This window comes from Lactuca saligna, chromosome 3 (genome assembly GCF_052625555.1).
Source record: "Lactuca saligna cultivar CGN05327 chromosome 3, ASM5262555v1, whole genome shotgun sequence".
In the NCBI taxonomy this organism is placed as follows: domain Eukaryota; kingdom Viridiplantae; phylum Streptophyta; class Magnoliopsida; order Asterales; family Asteraceae; genus Lactuca; species Lactuca saligna.
In genome coordinates this window covers 99342887-99363164 of record NC_136419.1, presented here as the reverse complement: position 1 = coordinate 99363164, position 20278 = coordinate 99342887, and positions in this window count along the sequence as shown.

Here is a 20278-nt window from a genome sequence, read left to right as displayed (position 1 = left end):
TCTAGTGGCAAGACTTGTGGAGAAAGCAATGGCCAAGATTGTGCCACATCACCCATTTTCGCACAGCACACTCCCGACTTCTAAAATCCGTAACTTTCACATACGACCTCCGTTTTTGACGTTCTTTATATCCACACGTAAGTAAAAATTAGATCTACAACTTTCATTTTGACTTCGTCGGCTAATTCTCGACCGATCTTAAAACAGTACGAGGAGATTATACTACTAAATGTCCGCGTAAAATTCATAACTTCTACATACGGACTCTGTTTTCGTCTGTCTTTTTACCACTGAGTTCCTATTAATGAGATCTTCAACTTTCATTTAGGTCGCGTAGGCCAAAAACTGCTCGATCTAAAATTCGAGTTTCGAGTCATGCATTGTTATGCCAAATGTTAGAAAATTCATAACTTCCTCATACGAAGTCAGATTTGGGCGTTCTTTTTATGGATGCTCTCAGTTTAACATATTCTACGACTTTTTTTAGATTATTAAGACTAAAAAGTCCTGCATCGTAAATTCAGTATTTACGTCTCCCGGTGTCGTGTCGGTTTTGCCGTAAAACTTCGACGGAACATAATTTCTTTGTTATAACTCAGATTTCAACGTTCTTTAAATGTAAGAAACCCTTGAGACGTATTCTACAACTTGGTTAAGATTATTTATTCTAAATAATCTTTTGTCAAAAATTCGTTTTCGACCACTATTATCTCTAAATTGACTAGCCCGGATCTACGGGCGTTACAGATTTTATACTCGTCTATAACTTAGATGGTATTTTTTTCTCATTTTATTTTTGGGTACATTATTTAAAATGCAGTTAGCTTACAAGGTAGCTACCCCCACATTCACCGGGGAAAACATTACTTATCAATGACATATCTTTTAAGATACGATTTTTCCTTTCTATGACACCACTTTTATTGTGGTGAATAAGAGGCAATAATCTCATGTCTTATACCAATATTTGCAAAAAAATTCTTCAAATGGTGATTTATTCACATCCATGAGCACTTTTTAGTACTTTAATCTTTTCTTTGAATTGATTCTCAACTTCCCTTTTATACACTTTAAACTTGTTTATCGTTTCATGTATACTATTTAGTAAATTAATGCAACAAAGCATAGTGAAATCATCAATATAGGTGATAAAGTACTTATTTCCACCTTTACATGAATTCGAACTCATATCACACACATTTGTGTGAATCAATCCAAAGGGTTTAGTTGTCCTTTTAATGGACTTGAATGCTTGGTGTATTAACTTTGATTCAACACATGTGTTGCATAAATATTTAGACTTATATGAATGTGAGGTATGTGTTCAAATTTGATTAACTGTGTTAATGTGTCAAAATTAACATGTCCAAGTCTAGCATGTCACACATTTAAGGATTTAAGCAAGTAAGCGGAAGAGTTATCCAATTCACTGAAGTTAGGCTCATTAGCCATTACATGGAATTAAACATTCCACTATCCGTATAACACTTACCTATAAACATACCATTTTAAGTTAGTACAAACTTGTTGGACTCAAACACCAAACAAAAATCCATTTTTTGTTCAACAACCATCCAAACACTAAGTTCATCCTAATCAATGGAACATACAGCACATCATTAAGTGTTAGCTCTTTTCTATGTGATACCATTTCTGGAATGTTTTAAATACCACATTTAAGTGTTTAGAATCAAAATTTCAAGAATAAATTTCTGTCTCAACTTGGACAACCTTATATTTATTGAGGCACTCCCTCTTTGAGCACACATGGCATGTAACATCCATATCAATCCATCACTTAATGGAGTTAGCATACATAGAGTTTACTTCAGAAATCATTCCACTTTAGATAGCGACATTTCTGCAATCATTTATACACTAAATATAAATGTTTAGAATTCTAATTTCCAGAAAATATGTTTACCTCTTGCTCGGACATAACTCAATATAATTAAAATCTATCTTTGAACAATTATGAAACTTGATTTCTGATGCAGGAATTCTAAAATTTGATTTCTCATGCAGAAAACTGATGTATAAATTATGATATCAGAACACTTATGTTTTCTTTCAACAAAACTATTTAAAATGTGTTGTTTTTAAGTAAAACCAAGTTGTTTTCTGATTTCCAAAGCTGTTTTACATAAAATTGAAGTTGTTTTTTACTAAACAAAGCCTTTTGTTTTTCACAAAACAATACACTGTTCAAGTCTGCTTTAGCCCTACTTAAACCTGTTAAAAATGAAATCTAATTTCATAATCCAATAGCCCTGTCTCTTAGATTTCTAGGGAGTACTTGCACAAGTACACACGATATTTCTACAATTTATTATGAATTTTACAAAATTGTGTATCATAGTTGTTAAAATCTAACCATTCAGTGAATATCGTATTTTTCACCCTAGCTATAGTTGTTTACAACTTTTGGCCAAAATTAATAAAACAAAGTAGACTCATATACCAAACTTTGAGAATTGGTTTCAACCAAAAATGAGCATCCATGATTAAGTTATAATTTTCAAAAATTATGACAGATTAGAGCATTTCACAGCAACATGTAATTTGTGTTTTTGACTTAAGCTAGCTTCTTAACACATTAGGTACTTAATAGAATCAGTACTGTAGCACCTGGTTCCTGGTATGTATTATTGATTATTAACTCTCCTTATGTATTGCATTTTAGCCTTGGACTCGGCGAGTTAAAGGACTAACTCACCGAGTAGAAGCATGTCTAGTCACGGGCTCAACTCTGGCTACTCGGCGAGTAGGGTCGTGGGACTCGGCGAGTAGACCCTGTCTGGAATAAAACCCTAACCCGGGTGTTTGCACCCTATTTAAACGATCTAACCCAGCCTCCACAACCCCTAGCACTCCCGGAGATCTGTAGAACGAAACCCTAGCCCCCTTTGTGTCCTTGTGGGTGACTTTTAGCATTTTGAAGGTGGTTTGGAGCTTGGGAGAAGAAGGAGAAGGTTGAAGAGTGAAAGAAGGGAAGAAGATCCGAAATATACTCTGTGAAGGGCTTCTATTCAGGTAGAAAAGTTCCTACCTTGACCTTTAGTTTATGGAACCCCCTTTCTTGTCCCTAAAAAGAGGTTTTAAGCCCTAAGAACCTAAATCTCTATGTGTTTATGGTTAATGTTCTGCAAGGACTTCGGATTTGGACCGTTAAGACATCCTAGTAGCATAAAGTCTCTGTGGTTGAGGTGATTGAGGTCCCTATTGAGTGTAGGATCTCTTAAAGAGCTTGGAATTGCATGTTTGAGCTCATTGGGCCATGCATACACGTAAAGTTTGCAACTTTACGTGGTAAACATGCCCTAGGACCATAGATCTGTGGTTTTGAAGCATTGTATGTCTCAGAACTGGCCTATTTGCGAAATGGGTCGAGGAACTCGGCGAGTCCCAAAGTGGTACTCGGCGAGTTCTATGAAGATGGTCTTAGACTCGGCGAGTTGGATGAACAACTCGGCGAGTCCTATGAAGATTTCCTGGAGCTCGCCGAGTTTTTCTTCAAACTCGGCGAGTCGGTACTCAATTCGGCCCCATAGTCCCGAGTGGTGAGTCAAGGGTGACTCAGTGAGTGTGGAGAGGGACTTGGCGAGTGGGACCGGATTAGTAAGGGTACGACTCGGTGAGTTGCTTGTGGACTTAGCGAGTCCAGTCAACTGGAAGTTGACTTTGACTTGGATTTCGACCTGGTCGAGGGTAAAAGGGTCATTTTACCCTAACAACATCTAGCAGTGTTTGACTAATCGTTTTGTGGGATTTATAGTCGAAGGGCGTCTGGAGCAGTAGCAGCAGCAGTAGTAGACAGTCAGTTTCCAATCAGTTCAACAACTACTTTGAGGTGAGTTGCCTTCTAGTAGCGGTGGGTCTAAGGCCACAATTGTTAGGTTTTATACAAACAATCCTATGTGTGCATGCAACCCTAGTTTGGATCTATGTTTTCACTATAAGACATACAACTTTATGAACACAAAATAAACCCTAGAATGCTTCTATAATTTTCGAAATTTACATAGAAGTGTAGAAAACATACCTTTGTTGTTATATAGCAATAACAACTAGTTTCCTTGATCTCTTGAACTCTCTAGAACTCTTGAAAGCAAGCACCACAATTGTAGTGCCTCTAATGGCTCACAAACACCTTGAAGCAAGAAGGAAACTAAGAGAGAGAAGGGAATGATGCTAATTTCGGCCCTAGGGTTCCCTTGGAATCAAGTGGCCTTAAATTGAAGCATAGGGTATGTATTTATACTATAGGGTGCTAGGGTTTCAGTCAAAACCCTAATGGACAGCTTAGCCACCAAGCAGCCCAAGAAACCTTATGGAATGAGGCCTTGGACGAAAATATGATGATCCTTCATCATAATTTGGTTCCCCCTTAGTCCATTAGGTTTCCTAGCCCAAAACTCAACTATCACACAATTGACAGTTTATACCCCTTTATTTAATTTGTCTCTTTTAGTCACCAAATTAATTCCTAATTAATTTATGACTAATACTAATCAAATAAATATGATTTCTCCTTTAATATATTATTCTTATAATATATTAATAAATCATAATATCTCCTCTCTCATATCAAATTACCTTATCAAGTTGCTTTGGTGAAGGCAACCCAAAAGGACCATGCACACTCGGGTCAAGTATATACCAAATATGGTTACTGACTTAGACATTAATCCAACAGTCTCCCACTTGGATAAGTCTAGTAACTATATCTCACGTATTACTTCCGAACCCGATAGCAATCGTAGCTTTCAATAGCCGCTGTCAACTCTGACCAATAACTTGTCCTTTAGATAAGGGATCGTATAATCCTCTGTTCTAGATATCATGCTAACAATAATTATTGTCTAGCATTTTATTTCTTGATCTCTGATTCGTTCGACATAGAACTCAGTTGAACACATCAACTTCATCTTGACCGGGCCCGGCACATAAGTCAAACCAAATCATCAAGTGGCCGAGATATCGCTTTTATCCTCATAGAATAAAAGGAACAGAAAAACGTCGACTAATATGCCTTTATCATTTACCAGTTAAACCATACACAATAATGCGTTTTATGACATCAAGTTACTGATGCGTTTTTGCATTATCAATGTATAATCAACTAGCAAACAATAACCATATCTCTAGGTTTAAAGATTATATGATATTATCATCTTGCGATCACTTGTGATGACATTCATGAAGTAATACCAACAAGTGTGGGTCTGTTCCAATGCTCAATACTAATTTCATAAGCACTCATAAACTTTGCAGCAAACCTTTGCTATGTCTAAAACTTCTCAGACAATCTACAAACAAATTTATGACAATCTTTCTTCATATCTACTTCCAACATATGAGCGATTGTGGACTGTTCGAATAATCTCATTATTCAGGAAGTCAAAACATGCAAAAATCGGAAAAATAGATAAATAATCAACACATGATAGAAACTTTCTTATAAATAACACACTTTTATTTAATCATCAATTGTTGAGTATGACATTATCTATTACAAGTTTCCTACCTATCTAATCTGAACTAATATCGTCCTTCAGCCCTACGCTCCTAGCGTGCTGAAAATGCTTGACCCTACTCAGTCCCTTCGTAAGGGGATCTGCTGGGTTATCTTCTGACGATACCCTCTTCACAACGAGGAGTCCCTCTTCTACCCGATGTCTAATAAAATGGTATTTCCTGTCGATATGTCGAGATCTGCCATGATCCCTTGGTTCCTTGGTTAAGGCAACCGCTCCTTCATTATCACAGAAAATTTCCATGGGCTCCTTTATGGATGGCACAACTCCAAGGTCTCCAATGAAGTTCTTCAACCATATAGCCTCCTTTGACGCTTCGCTCGCCGCAATATACTCTGATTCGCACGTTGAATCAGCTACGGTCTCTTGTTTGGAACTTTTCCAAGTCACTGCTCCTCCATTTAGGGTAAAGACCCAGCCCGACTGCGATCGGAAGTTATCCCGATCCGTCTGAAAACTATCATCACTGTACCCTCGTACCCTTAAGTCATCACTCCCACCGAGGACTAGAAACCATTCCTTGGTCCTCCGAAGGTACTTAAGAATATTCTTAACTGCAATCCAATGTGCTCTACCAGGATTCCCCTGATATCTGCTGACCATGCTTAAAGCGAAGGCCACATCAGGGCGAGTACAAGTCATAGCGTACATGATAGAGCCTACTGCGGAAGCGTAAGGTACTCGGCTCATATCAGCTATCTCTGTCTCTGTACTCGGGCTCTGAGTCTTACTCAGCTTGGTATTGCTTTGGATTGGCAACTCCCCTTTCTTGGAATTTTCCATACTAAAACGCTTTAGCACCTTTTCCAAGTATGTATCCTGACTGAGTCCTATCAGTCTCTTTTCCCTGTTTCTTACTATTCTTATTCCCAGAATATAAGCAGCTTCTCCGAGGTCCTTCATAGCGAAACATTTCCCAAGCCAGGACTTGACCTCCTGGAAGGTTGGGACATCGTTTCCTATGAGTAATATGTCGTCGACATACAATACGAGGAAGCTTATTATACTCCCACTGGCTTTGACATAAACACAAGATTCATCTTCGCTTCGCAGAAAGCCAAACTCTTTAACCTTCTCATCAAAACAAAGATTCCATCTGCGAGATGCTTGTTTCAATCCATAAATGGATCTCTCAAGCTTGCATACTCTATTCGGATGCTTCACATCGACAAAACCCTCTGGCTGATTCATGTAGACATCCTCAGCCAACTTTCCATTAAGGAAAGCGGTCTTTACGTCCATCTGCCATATTTCATAATCATGAAACGCAGCTATGGCAAGCATCACCCTAATAGACTTTATCTTCGCAACTGGTGAGACGGTCTCATCATAGTCAACTCCGGGAGTTTGAGTAAAGCCCTTCGCAACCAATCGCGCTTTATAAGTATGCACTTTCCCATCCATGTCCGTCTTCTTCTTGAAGATACACTTGCACCCGACTGTCTTACGACCTGGTACATTATCAACCAAATTCCAAACTTGGTTGTCGTACATGGACTGAATCTCGCTGTCCATAGCCTCTTTCCATTTTGCAGACTCTGGGCCTGCCATGGCTTCCTTATAGTTGCTAGGCTCATCCAAATTTACTAGTGTACTATCACTAATAAACGTATCCCCTTCAGTAGTAATATGAAAACCATAAAACTGGGGTGGAACACTAGCCCTAGAGGAACGTCGAAGAGGTAAGGACACGTCAACAGGTTCAACAGGAGTTTCCTCCTCAAGTTGAGTGCCAGTGTCAGAGGTTCCTTCATCGCTTTGATCTTGAATTTCTTCAAGTTCAATTTGCCTCCCACTGTCTTCTTGGCCTATCAATTCCTTTTCTCGGAAAACTCCTCTTCTAGCAACGAAGACAACATTGTCACTCGGTCTATAGAAAAGGTAGCCAAAAGACTTCTGTGGATAGCCGATGAAATAACACTTCTCACTACGAGGTTCAAGTTTGTCGTGAGTCTCTCGTCGTACGAAAGCCTCACAACCCCAAACCTTAATATGTGCCAACGAGGGAGCCTTCCCTGTCCACATCTCGTGAGGAGTCTTGGAAACCTTCTTAGTGGGAACTAAGTTAAGTATACGGGCGGCAGTCTCTAAGGCATACCCCCAGAAATCTATTGGTAACGAAGTCCGACTCATCATAGAACGAACCATGTCCAACAAGGTCCGATTACGTCTCTCAGCCACACCGTTCAATTGTGGCGTTCTTGGAGGCGTCAATTGCGAAACGATTCCACATTCTTTTAGATAGTCGTGAAACTCAAGACTTAGGTACTCTCCTCCTCGGTCTGACCGAAGCATCTTGATTTTCCTGCCCAGCTGATTCTCCACTTCACTCTTAAACTCTTTGAACTTTTCAAAGGTTTCCGACTTTTGCTTGATCAAGTAAATATATCCATATCTGCTATAATCATCTGTAAAAGTCACGTAGAAGCGGCAAGCATCCCTTGTGGTGGATCTAAAGGGCCCACACACATCAGTGTGTATGAGATCCAATAAACCCTCACCCCTTTCACAAGTGCCAGTAAAGGGTGACTTGGTCATCTTCCCAAGTAAACAAGATTCACACGTATCATCATCCCTAAGGTCGAATGACTCCAACACTCCATCCTTTTGGAGTTGGGCTATGCGTTTCTTGTTGACATGGCCAAGGCGACAGTGCCACAAGCATGCTTTGTCTAGACTAGTAGACGAATCAATATTCAAAACATTATTTCCGAAATTATCAACAATCATCACATATTCATAAATCCCATTACAAGGTAATGCATTGAAATAAAAGACACCATTCAAATAAACATTAATAGAACCATTACTATTATCAAAAGAATATCTGAAACCTTGTCTAAACAACCCGTGAAAAGAAATAATGTTTCTTGCCATATCTGGCGAATAACAGCAATTCTCTAAATCTATTCCTAACCCATTTCTCAACACTAAAGAATAAACACCGACTTTGGTCACAGGCGATGATCTTTTGTTTCCCATAATCAGGTTCATCTTCCCATGCTCCATTTCCCTACTTCTTTTTAGGCCCTGCAAATCAGAACAAATGTGGTAACCACATCCTGTATCAAGAACCCATGAAGTAGCAAATGATGAGTTATTAGATTTAATAGAATACATGCCTGCAAATGTGGGCTTGATCTTCCCATCTTTTATGTCCTGCAGATATTGTGGGCAGCTTCGCTTCCAGTGGCCCTTTTGGTGGCAATAGAAGCACTCTGCTTCTTTAGGATCGGAAGAGGGTCTAGCGGGGCCTACTTTGGTCCCACTTGAGGACGAACCATCACGGGGTTTCCCCTTATGGTGACTCTTACATGGAGCCTTCCTCTTTTTACCCTTTCCTTGACCTATCGCCATCACAGGAGCGGCCACAGCAGGGGACGGTGCAACGGATTTGTCTTTGAGGTTGCTCTCAGCAGTCCTCAAGAGTCCTTGGAGCTTGCTCAAGGAGACCTCCTCTTTATTCATATGGTAGGTCATCCTAAACTGATTGTATCAGGAGGGCAAGGAGTGGAGGATTATGTCGATAGCCAAATCCTCATCAAACTTAACATTAAGTTTGAGAAGACGATCAACATACCTCTGCATTTTCTGCAAATGAGAGGTTAGGGATTCTCCACTCCCCATCTTAGCGGTGATCATGTTAGTAATGATCTCATAGCGCTCTTGCCTCGCGCTCTGGTGATACCTTTCCAGCAAATCCTGATGCATTTCATATGGATACATGTCCTCATAGGACTTTTGGAGTTCGGGGTTCATGGTGGCCAGCATGATGCAGTGAACTTTCGTGGCATCACGCTCGTGGGCCTCAAAGGCGGCCAATTCCTCAGGAGTAGCAACATCTGGGATGATCTTCTCAAGCTTTTCATCGAGGACATATTCTTTGTCCTCGTAGCGTGTGATCATGCGGATATACCTCATCCACTCGGTGAAGTTTGAACCATCAAATGTCACTTTCTGACACAAGTTCATCAATGAGAATGACCCAGAAGCGTTGTTGTTATTGTTTGTTGACATCTGAAAAGGAACAAAGTTTGATTAGAAATGAATCCCTAATTAAACACCCAAATGAGTAATTAGGGCTAGGATCCAACAACATTATTTACAACTTAGAAAGGGATGCCGTACTCTAAAAGTAAATAATTTGAAGGTAAGTGAATGACGATTCACTAATTCTCACCATGAAAAACGAAAAAGCAATTTAGGTTTTAAATGTATTGAAAACTCCTAGATCTTTGAGATTCATTGAACTTTTCAATGGCATGTTTAAATCTCGATATGCATTTCAAATTTGCGACTGGGATGCCGAGGATCGCAAACAAATTTGTGAATAACCATGCGAATCAACGCGGTGCACTCAATGTCTTTATCACCTAATCAATGTGCCGGTGAACCACACACACTCCATTGATCTATGACAAACATCGAGTCACCCTTCGCTACCAATGTCATCCCCAAATTGATGTGCCGGTTAACCACACGCGCTCCATCAACGTTTGACAAGGGTACGAAGTGTAATTCCATGGATTAGCATCATTTTCACATTTTACCCTAAAGTAACTAAGAGTGGGAATTTGTAAAACAATGTAGTTACTTTAATATTTCCATTATACTTTTAATGAGGAATTAAGTGCCCTATCCTATCCATTCGGCTAACGACCCTCCACCAGTCAAGCAAGCGGTAGATGTGAGTGTACATCCATTAAGCGCCATTTTATAGGCAGCAACCTTATACCCACCTTATAGACTGGCTTCGTGAATGAGGCCTACTAGCGATAAGACTAGCTTATTCTTATACATATATAATAATTAATCTTATAATATCATAATTATATAAGGGTGTATTTTAAAACATTTCAAAAATACTAGTATCTTAATGTGTATTTAAAATTTTCGGAATTAAGGCTATTTAATTTAAAATTTTAAACACCAAAAATCTTTGATTTAATAATTATCAAAATCAAACAATTAATTTGAAATATTAAATCTTTAGGGATTATCATAAAATTAAACTATTAATTTATTTAATCCTTTTATTTTTAAATATATGGAAAGGATAATACAAGATCTTCAATTATCTAGTTTAAACAATTAAATTGATAATCACAAAGATAGTATTATCCATATCCCTAAAATCTTGGGATCTTATCTTGGGGACAAGGGATTTTCGAAATCCTTAGGGTTTCATAACCCTAATTTCGAAATTTGGAGGCTAGGCAAAAAGGTTTCAAGAACCCTATCAAAAATCGCCAACTAGGGTTTGGCAACCCTAATTTGCGAAAATCACCAAGCCTTAGGGTTTACTTGCCATAAACCCTAATTTGTCAAGTTCATAATATGCATCAAATCCAATTGAAAACAAAAAACCAATGGCTCTGATACCACTGTTAGGTTTTATACAAACAATCTTATGTGTGCATGCAACCCTAGTTTGGATCTATGTTTTCACTATAAGACATACAACTTTATGAACACAAAATAAACCCTAGCATGCTTCTATAATTTTCGAAATTTACATAGAAGTGTAGAAAACATACCTTTGTTGTTATATAGCAATAACAACTAGTTTCCTTGATCTCTTGAACTCTCTAGAACTCTTGAAAGCAAGCACCACAATTGTAGTGCCTCTAATGGCTCACAAACACCTTGAAGCAATAAGGAAACTAAGAGAGAGAAGGGAATGATGCTAATTTCGGCCCTAGGGTTCCCTTGGAATCAAGTGGCCTTAAATTGAAGCATAGGGTATGTATTTATACTATAGGGTGCTAGGGTTTCAGTCAAAACCCTAATGGACAGCTTAGCCACCAAGCAGCCCAAGAAACCTTATGGAATGAGGCCTTGGACGAAAATATGATGATCCTTCATCATAATTTGGTTCCCCCTTAGTCCATTAGGTTTCCTAGCCCAAAACTCAACTATCACACAATTGACAGTTTATACCCCTTTATTTAATTTGTCTCTTTTAGTCACCAAATTAATTCCTAATTAATTTATGACTAATACTAATCAAATAAATATGATTTCTCCTTTAATATATTATTCTTATAATATATTAATAAATCATAATATCTCCTCTCTCATATCAAATTACCTTATCAAGTTGCTTTGGTGAAGGCAACCCAAAAGGACCATGCACACTCGGGTCAAGTATATACCAAATATGGTTACTGACTTAGACATTAATCCAACAACAATGCCGGCTCACCAGTATGAGATGTATGATTAGATGATTGTCTTTGTGATATTCCTCTATGGTTGCTACTACATGTGTTATGTTTATGTGTTAGTGACGGTAGGGGGAGATAGTCCCCCAGAATACCGGTCGATAGGGCCGAAGGGGCGATCATGCCCAACCATGCTAGATAGACTATGTGATATATGTGTTATGTGGTAGTAGTAAGGGGTGAAATAGTCCCCAGTATCCGGTCGAGAGGACCGAAGGGGAGGACAGCACCCAGATATGCTAGGCAGTATCCGATCGAGAGGACCGAAAGAGAGGCCAGCACCCAGATATGCTAGGCAGTATCCGGTCGAGACGACCAAAAGGGAGGCCAGCACCCAGATGTGCTAGGCAGCATCCGGTCGAGAGGACCGAAGGGGTAGGTCGGGCACCCAGATATGCCTGACAATTTATGTATGTTATGTGATTATATGGTATGTGGTACAGTGGGGGAACTCACTAAGCTTCGTGCTTACGGTTTTCAGTTTTGGTTTCAGGTACCTCTTCAGCTAAGGGAAAGGAGCGGGCGCGGTAGCAGCATATCACACACACTCTTGTTTTCGCAGTTATGAGTTTATTCTGGGATTGATACTCTGATATTTTGGTTGTTTACATGTTGTGGATTTCAAATTTGGGTTTTAGATCTAAAATGGTTTAATTAAACAATGTTTTAATTATTAGTGTTTTCTAAGTAAAGTTTTAAAAATGAAATTTTGGACGTGAAAAATTGGGTTGTTACAAGTTGGTATCAGAGCCCTTGTTTGAGGGATTCGGACACCTTCGGGGGTGTTTAAACTCAAATCAAGGGATTAAAAGATTTTGGAGAGAGAAAATGTTTTCTAAAAGGCTAAGTAAAGGGTTTTAAGAAAGAACAAAGTGTGTGATGTGCGCGACTGACCGAGCTCAAGTAAGTATTCCCCAATGTACCCATACAAGTTTATTTATGTTTATCAGTTTCTGTAGAACAACATGCTACAATAGGACTAAGGATCTAGGAGTGATGCCTTATGTGCCTGCTTTATGTGCTTCAGTATATGAAAGAGTTGCATGCTAGAGTTGAGTAGACAGCAGTAGGGTAGCCTGTTTAGGTTATTCGTGATAGTACGAGTTTAACATTGTATGCTAGTTCAGTTCTCTCTAAGAGGATAGAGTTGCTTGAGATTATTTTCCTTATGTCCAAATGTTGTTTGCTTTGTGCTATGTGGGCTTTGAAGTGATGGGAGTTAACTGTTAGGTGAATACGTTAAAGTCACATGTGATCAGGGTTGAATAATCTCAGAATGTTGGATTTGACTCTATTGCGTAGCTCTTGTTTGAGTCCTAACCGTTGTAGAGATGAGTCCCTTACTCGAAGGATTATCCGAGCCTCATCACATGTGATTGTATTCAGGTAATAGTTAATTGGCATCACCAAGAGTCCTTCAGCAGCTGAGGACTAGGTTGGGTGGAGTCATAGGTTTCCTAGGGTAAGCCTAGGATAAAGAGTAGCAGTGATCAGCGGTAGTGGAAGGCACCTGGTTGAGTCGAGGTGGTCTTTGGGGAAGGTACGGATAGATGTGGAAGGTAGTATGGGCCCGTACTACTGAAAGCAGACGATCCGTACCCGAACCGAGGAAGGCTAAGATAAGACCAGGGAACTTGTAGTGGGTGGGATCCCTCCAGGGGTATCAGTATCGCTAACAGTTGTTATTTCTTTGTATTTCAGAATGGTGGTACTACGCTCGAGGCCAGCAGTTGGTAGTTCAGGAGAGGGATCGGGTTCGGGATCAGGTTCCGAGCCAGGAGATGAGAGGCTACGCGATTTCATCGTGTCTGAGATCACCAGAGGTATCCTTGAGTCGACCCCCATTATATTCGGGTCGATCAAGGAGGGGATATTGGAGATGATGGAGGATTGCCTCCAGGCATTCAGGTGTGACATGGCATCTGGCCAGTCGGGATCTCGCACACTATCCTTCAAGGACTTTCGGGGCAGTGGTGCACTGTACTTTCATGGGGCGAAGGACCCCATAGCTGCCAAACGATGGATTGCAGACATCGAGTCTGCACAGTTGACTAGCTTCTGCCCCGAGGGGTCGAAGGTGAGGTATGCGGCACGGTGTTTACGAGACCAAGCTCGAGACTGGTGGGAGTCAATGGGTGACTCGTTGGGAGCCTCAACGATCGAGGCTATGACCTGGTCAGATTTTGTGACCAGATTCAGGGCAAAGTTTGTGCCGGCTGTCGAGCTTCAGCAGCTGGCCATGGAGTTTTTGGATATGAGACAGACGACGAAGACTGTGGCGGAGATCACCACCAAGTTCTGGGAGAGGGCACTGTTGGTGCCCCAATACACGGGCGACGAGGATATGAGGAGGACCCGCTATCATGATATGCTCTGGGCTGATATCCGGGAGCACGTTAGTTTTTCAGCTTGCCCTACCTTGGACTCCATGATTACCAGGGCGAGGGAGAGGGAGATAGATTTGGAGCACATCCAGAAACGGATGGCGGAAGAGGGACAGTCAGGAGGGGCTTCGGGGAAGAAGCCCAAGGGATCAGATGTGGGGCCAAAAGGCCAACAGGGACGGGGCCGCTGCAGGAAATGCGGCAAGACACACGAGGGGGCGTGCAGGTCGGGATCATCCGGCTGCTATAAGTGCGGCAAGTCTGGGCACTTTAGCAGAGATTGCACTGCTCCGGCAGCAGTTATTCAGACGTCTGAGTTGCTATGATTCCACTGCAACCAGAGGGGCCACAAGAAGGCCAATTGCCCCCAGTTGACAGTTCCAGCGCCAGTAAAGGCACAAGCTCCAGCGACCCTGCGGATCACGGATGGCCGGCAGGGCAAGGCAGAGGCTCCAGTGGTGAGGAGCCGGGCATTTCAGCTGACCGACGAGGAGGCACGCGCTACACCCGATGTGGTGACGAGTATGATTCTTTCCTTCTCATTATTTATATGATGTTATGATATTGATATGTGCTCGGTTTATATATGTATGTGTTAGGATCGTTCCATGTGAATGGTATCCCAGTCCTGGTGTTGTTCGACTCGGGTGCTACCCGATCGTTTGTTTCCCTTGCGCTTAGCAAGAAGTTCACTGAGTCTTTGGACATGTTGGATTGCCCTTTAGAGGTAGAGATTACCGATGATCGATCGGTGCAAGCATCAATAGTGTTCAAGGATTGTGTTTTGAGGTTATTTGAGGAGAGTTATCTGGTGGACTTGGTTCCCATGCTGTTGCGAGGGAACAAGGTGATTATAGGCATGGATTGGTTGAGCCCCGATGGGGCGGTGATAGATTGCGCACAACAGCTAGTGTGGGTCAGGACCCCAAGTGGGGGAGAGTTAGTGATTTATGGCGAGAGGCCACAGTGTGGACCCTCAGTCTGTTCCGCAGCAAGGGCTAGACGATATGTTCAGCAGGGATGCACAGGTTATGTCGCGTATGTGATGGATACCCGGGAGGCGGGTAAGGTGACGGTGAGCGAGGTTCCGGTGGTGCGAGATTTCGCAGATGTTTTTCCAGAGGAGCTTTCTGGGATACCTCCGGAGCGACAGGTGGAGTTCAGGATTGACCTTGTTCCTGGTGCGGCTCCAAAATCCAAGGCACCGTATCGGTTGGCTCCTCCTGAGATGCAGGAGTTTTCTATGCAGCTACAGGTGCTATTAGACAAGGGATTCATTCGACCGAGCAGTTCACCCTGGGGAGCCCCGATTCTATTCGTGAAAAAAAAGGACGGGTCGCATCGGATGTGTATAGATTACTGGGAGCTAAACAAAGTAACGGTGAAGAACCGATACCCACTCCCGAGGATTGATGATCTCTTTGACCAGCTCCAGGGAGCATCTTGGTTTTCCAAGATCGATTTGCGTTCGGGTCATCATCAGATGAGGGTCAGAGAGGAGGATGCGCAGAAGACCACGTTTCGGACGTGCTATGGCCATTATGAGTTCGTGGTGATGCCGTTTGGGCTCACCAATGCTCCTGCCACGTTCATGGACCTCATAAACCACGTATGCAGACCGATGCTGGATCGGTCTATGATAGTTTTCATTGATGACATGTTGGTTTATTCCAAGACACAGGGGAGCATGAGGAGCATCTGAGAGAGGTTTCGGAGACCCTGATGAGGGAGAGCTTGTATGCCAAGTTATCTAAGTGCGAGTTTTGGTTGCGCGAGGTGCAATTTCTCGGACACCTTGTCAACCAGAACAGGATTCTAGTCGACCCGGCCAAGGTTGAGGTCGTGATGAGATGGGAGGTTCCTAAGTCTCCATCCGAGATTTGGAGTTTCCTAGGATTAGCAGGCTACTATCGGAGATTCATTCAGGATTTCTCCAAGATAGCCATGCCCCGACGCGGCTGACGAAGAAAGTCGTGGTCTTTCGGTGGGGACCCGAGCAGCAGGCTACGTTTGAGACACTGAGACAGAGATTGTGCGAGGCGCCAATCTTATCCCTGCCCGAGGGCGTAGAGGATTTTGTGGTATATTGTGATGCATCGATCTCAGGCCTGGACGCAGTATTTGACCAGAGGGGGCATGTCATTGCTTATGCCTCGAGGCAGCTGAAGCCTCATGAGGCGAACTACCCGAGGCATGATTTGGAGTTGGGGGCAGTTGTTTTCGGCCTCAAGATTTGGCGACACTACCTCTACGGAGTCCGGTGTACCATCTACATGGACCACAAGAGTTTGAGGTACCTCATGGACCAGCCGAATTTGAACATGAGGCAGCGTCGGTGGTTGGACGTGGTGAAGGATTATGATTGTGAGATCCTTTACCACCCAGGAAAGGCCAATGTGGTGGCCGATGCGCTTAACCGCAAGGCGACGCCGATCAGGGATGTTTGCATGAGGATGACTGTGGTGACTCCTCTGTTGGAGCAGATTCGGGAAGCTCAACAGGAGGCTATCAAGGAGGAGCATCGGAAGAGCGAGCATGTGGTGGGTCAGGTTTCCTCCTTCGATTAAGATAGCCGAGGACTATTGACACTATAGCGAAGGGTGTGGGTGCCGTATCACGGAGGTGTGCGCCAAATCTTGATGGAGGAGGCGCATAAATCCCAATTCTCTATTCATCCAGGGGCGACGAAGATGTATAGGGATCTTCGTCTAGATTATTGGTGGCCCTGCATGAAGCAGGATGTGGCTTGGTACGTAGAGCGGTGCTTGACTTGTAGGAAGGTCAAGGCCGAACATCAGAGACCGCATGGAAAGATGAAGCCGTTGGATATCCCATTGTGGAAATGGGAAGATATCACGATGGATTTTATCACGAAGTTTCCCAGGACTGCGCGTGGAGTAGATTCGATTTGGGTCATCGTGGATCGATTGACCAAGAGTGCCCATTTTATTCCAATTCAGGAGAGCATTTCGGCCGAGAAATTGGCCGACATCTATATTAAGGAGATTGTGGCGTGGCACAGGGTGCCAATATCTGTTATGTCGGACAGGGATGTGCGTTTTACTTCCAGGTTTTGGAAGAGGTTTCATGACGAGTTGGGTACTCGTTTGCATTTTAGCTCCGCCTTTCACCCGCAGACAGATGGTCAGAGCGAGCGGACCATCCAGACTCTGGAGGATATGTTGCGGGCGGGCGTGCTAGACTTCGGTGGTAGCTAGGATACTTATCTTCCCTTGGCTGAGTTCTCGTACAACAACTACCACGCGAGTATCAACCGCCCTCCATTCAAGATGTTGTACGGACGGAGGTGCAGGACCCCGATATGCTGGGGAGAGGTTGGACACAGAGTTATGGGGAGCACCGAAGTGGTGCTCAAGACTATCGAGAGGATTCAGCAGGTTCGGAGCAGGCTGCAGACTGCGCAGAGTCGGCAGAAAAGTTACGCTGACAAGCGTCGATCAGACCTGGAGTTCCAAGTCGGGGATATGGTTCTCCTGAAGGTGTCGCCTTGGAAAGGCATCATTCGATTCAGGAAGCGGGGCAAGTTGGGCTCGAGATTCATTGGTCCGTTCAGGTTGTAGCCCGGGTGGGCAAGGTGGCATATAGGCTGGATCTGCCAGCCGAGCTCAGCCAGATCCACAGCACCTTCCATGTCTCCCAGCTGTGGAAGTGTCTCGTGGATGATTCAGCGGCGGTACCATTAGAGGATATACAGGTTGATGACAGCTTGAACTACATTGAGCGCCCAGTCGCAATCCACGACCAGAAGTCGAAGGATCTGAGGTACAAGAGGGTGGAGTTAGTGAAGGTGCAGTGGCAACACCGAAAGGGGTCCGAGTGGACTTGGGAGCCGGAGGAAGAAATGATGGAGCATTACCCGAGCTGTTTCAGGATCGAGCAGCAGACATCGAGGACGAAGTCTAAAATAAGTGGGGGAGATTTGTAGCACCTGGTTCCTGGTATGTATTCTTGATTATTAACTCTCCTTATGTATTGCATTTTAACCTTGGACTCGGCGAGTTAAAGGACTAACTCACCGAGTAGAAGCATGTCTAGTCACGGGATCAACTCTGGCTACTCGGCGAGTAGGGTCGTGGGACTCGGTGAGTAGACCCTGTCTGGACTAAAACCCTAACCCGGGTGTTTGCACCCTATTTAAACGATCTAACCCAGCCTCCACAACCCCTAGCACTCCCAGAGATCTGTAGAACAAAACCCTAGCCCCCTTTGTGTCCTTGTGGGTGACTTTTAGCATTTTGAAGGTGGTTTGGAGCTTGGGAGAAGAAGGAGAAGGTTGAAGAGTGCAAGAAGGGAAGAAGATCCGGAATATACTCTGTGAAGGGCTTCTATTCAAGTAGAAAAGTTCCTACCTTGACCTTTAGTTCATGGAACCCCCTTTCTTGTCCCCAAAAAGAGGTTTTAAGCCCTAAGAACCTAAATCTCTATGTGTTTATGTTTAATGTTCTGCAAGGACTTCGGATTTAGACCTTTAAGACATCCTAGTAGCATAAAGTCTCTGTGGTTGAGGTGATTGAGGTCCCTATTGAGTGTAGGACCTCTTAAAGAGCTTGGAATTGCATGTTTGAGCTCATTGGGCCATGCATTCACGTAAAGTTTACAACTTTACGTGGTAAACATGCCCTAGGACCATAGATCTGTGGTTTTGAAGCATTGCATGTCTCATATCTGGCCTATTTGGGAAATGGGTCGAGGAACTCGGCGAGTCCCAAAGTGGTACTCGGCGAGTTCTATGAAGATGGTCTTAGACTCGGCGAGTTGGATGAACAACTCGGCGAGTTGGTACTCAAGTCGGCCCCATAGTCCCGAGTGGTGAGTCAAGGGTGACTCAGTGAGTGAGGAGAGGGACTTGGCGAGTGGGACCGGATTAGTAAGGGTAGGACTCGGTGAGTCCAGTCAACTAGAAGTTGACTTTGACTTGGATTTCGATCTAGTCGAGGGTAAAGGGGTCATTTTACCCTAAGAACATCTAGCAGTGTTTGATTGATCGTTTTGTGGGATTTATAGTCGGAGGACGTCTGGAGCAGCAGTAGCAGAAGACAGTCAGTTTCCGATCAGTTCAGCAGCTACTTTGAGGTGAGTTACCTTCCAGTAGCGGTGGGTCTAAGGCCACAATGTCGTTCCACCAGTATGAGATGTATGATTAGATGATTGTCTTTGTTATATTCATCTAGGGTTGCTACTACCTGTGTTATGTTTATGTGTTAGTGACAGTAGGGGGAGATAGTCCCCCAGAATACCGGTCGATAGGGTCGAAGGGGCGGTCATGCCCAGCCATGCTAGATAGACTATGTGATATATGTGTTATGTGGTAGTAGTAGGGGCTGAAATAGTCCCCAGTATCCGGTCGAGAGGACCGAAGGGGAGGCCAGCACCTAGATATGCTAGGCAGTATCCGGTCGAGAGGACCGAAGGGGAGGCCAATACCCAGATATGCTAGGCAGTATCCGGTCGAGACGATCGAAGGGGAGGCCAGCACCCAGATATGCTAGGCAGCATCCGGTCGAGAGGACCGAAGGGGTAGGTCGGGCACCCAGATATGCCTGAAAATTTATGTATGTTATGTGATTATATGGTATGTGGTACAGTGGGGGAACTCCCTAAGCTTCGTGCTTACGGTTTTCAGTTTTAGTTTCAGGTACCTCTTCAGCTAAGGGAAAGGAGCCGGCGCGGTAGCAACATATCACACACACTCTTGTTTCCGCAGTTATGAGTTTATTCTGCGATTGATACTCTGATATTTTGGTTGTTTACATGTTGTGGATTTCAAATTTGGGTTTTAGATCTGAAATGGTTTAATTAAACAATGTTTTAATTATTAGTGTTTTCTAAGTAAAGTTTTAAATATGAAATTTTGGATGTGAAAATTTGGGTCGTTACAAGTACCAAAGTTGGAAAATTCGATACTTAAAAACAAATATATGTCTTAATGACTTAATGACCAAAGGTGCTTCAAAACAGAAAAAAAAAATCATTTTATTCTTATGAAAATCGTTCAATATCAAAATAATGCAAATAAATTGTTTTCGATTTCTAGGTCGTTTCGTACAAGCGAATTTGTTTTAAGATTGTAAGAATAAATTACAGAAATATACGAAAACAAATAAGAAATAAA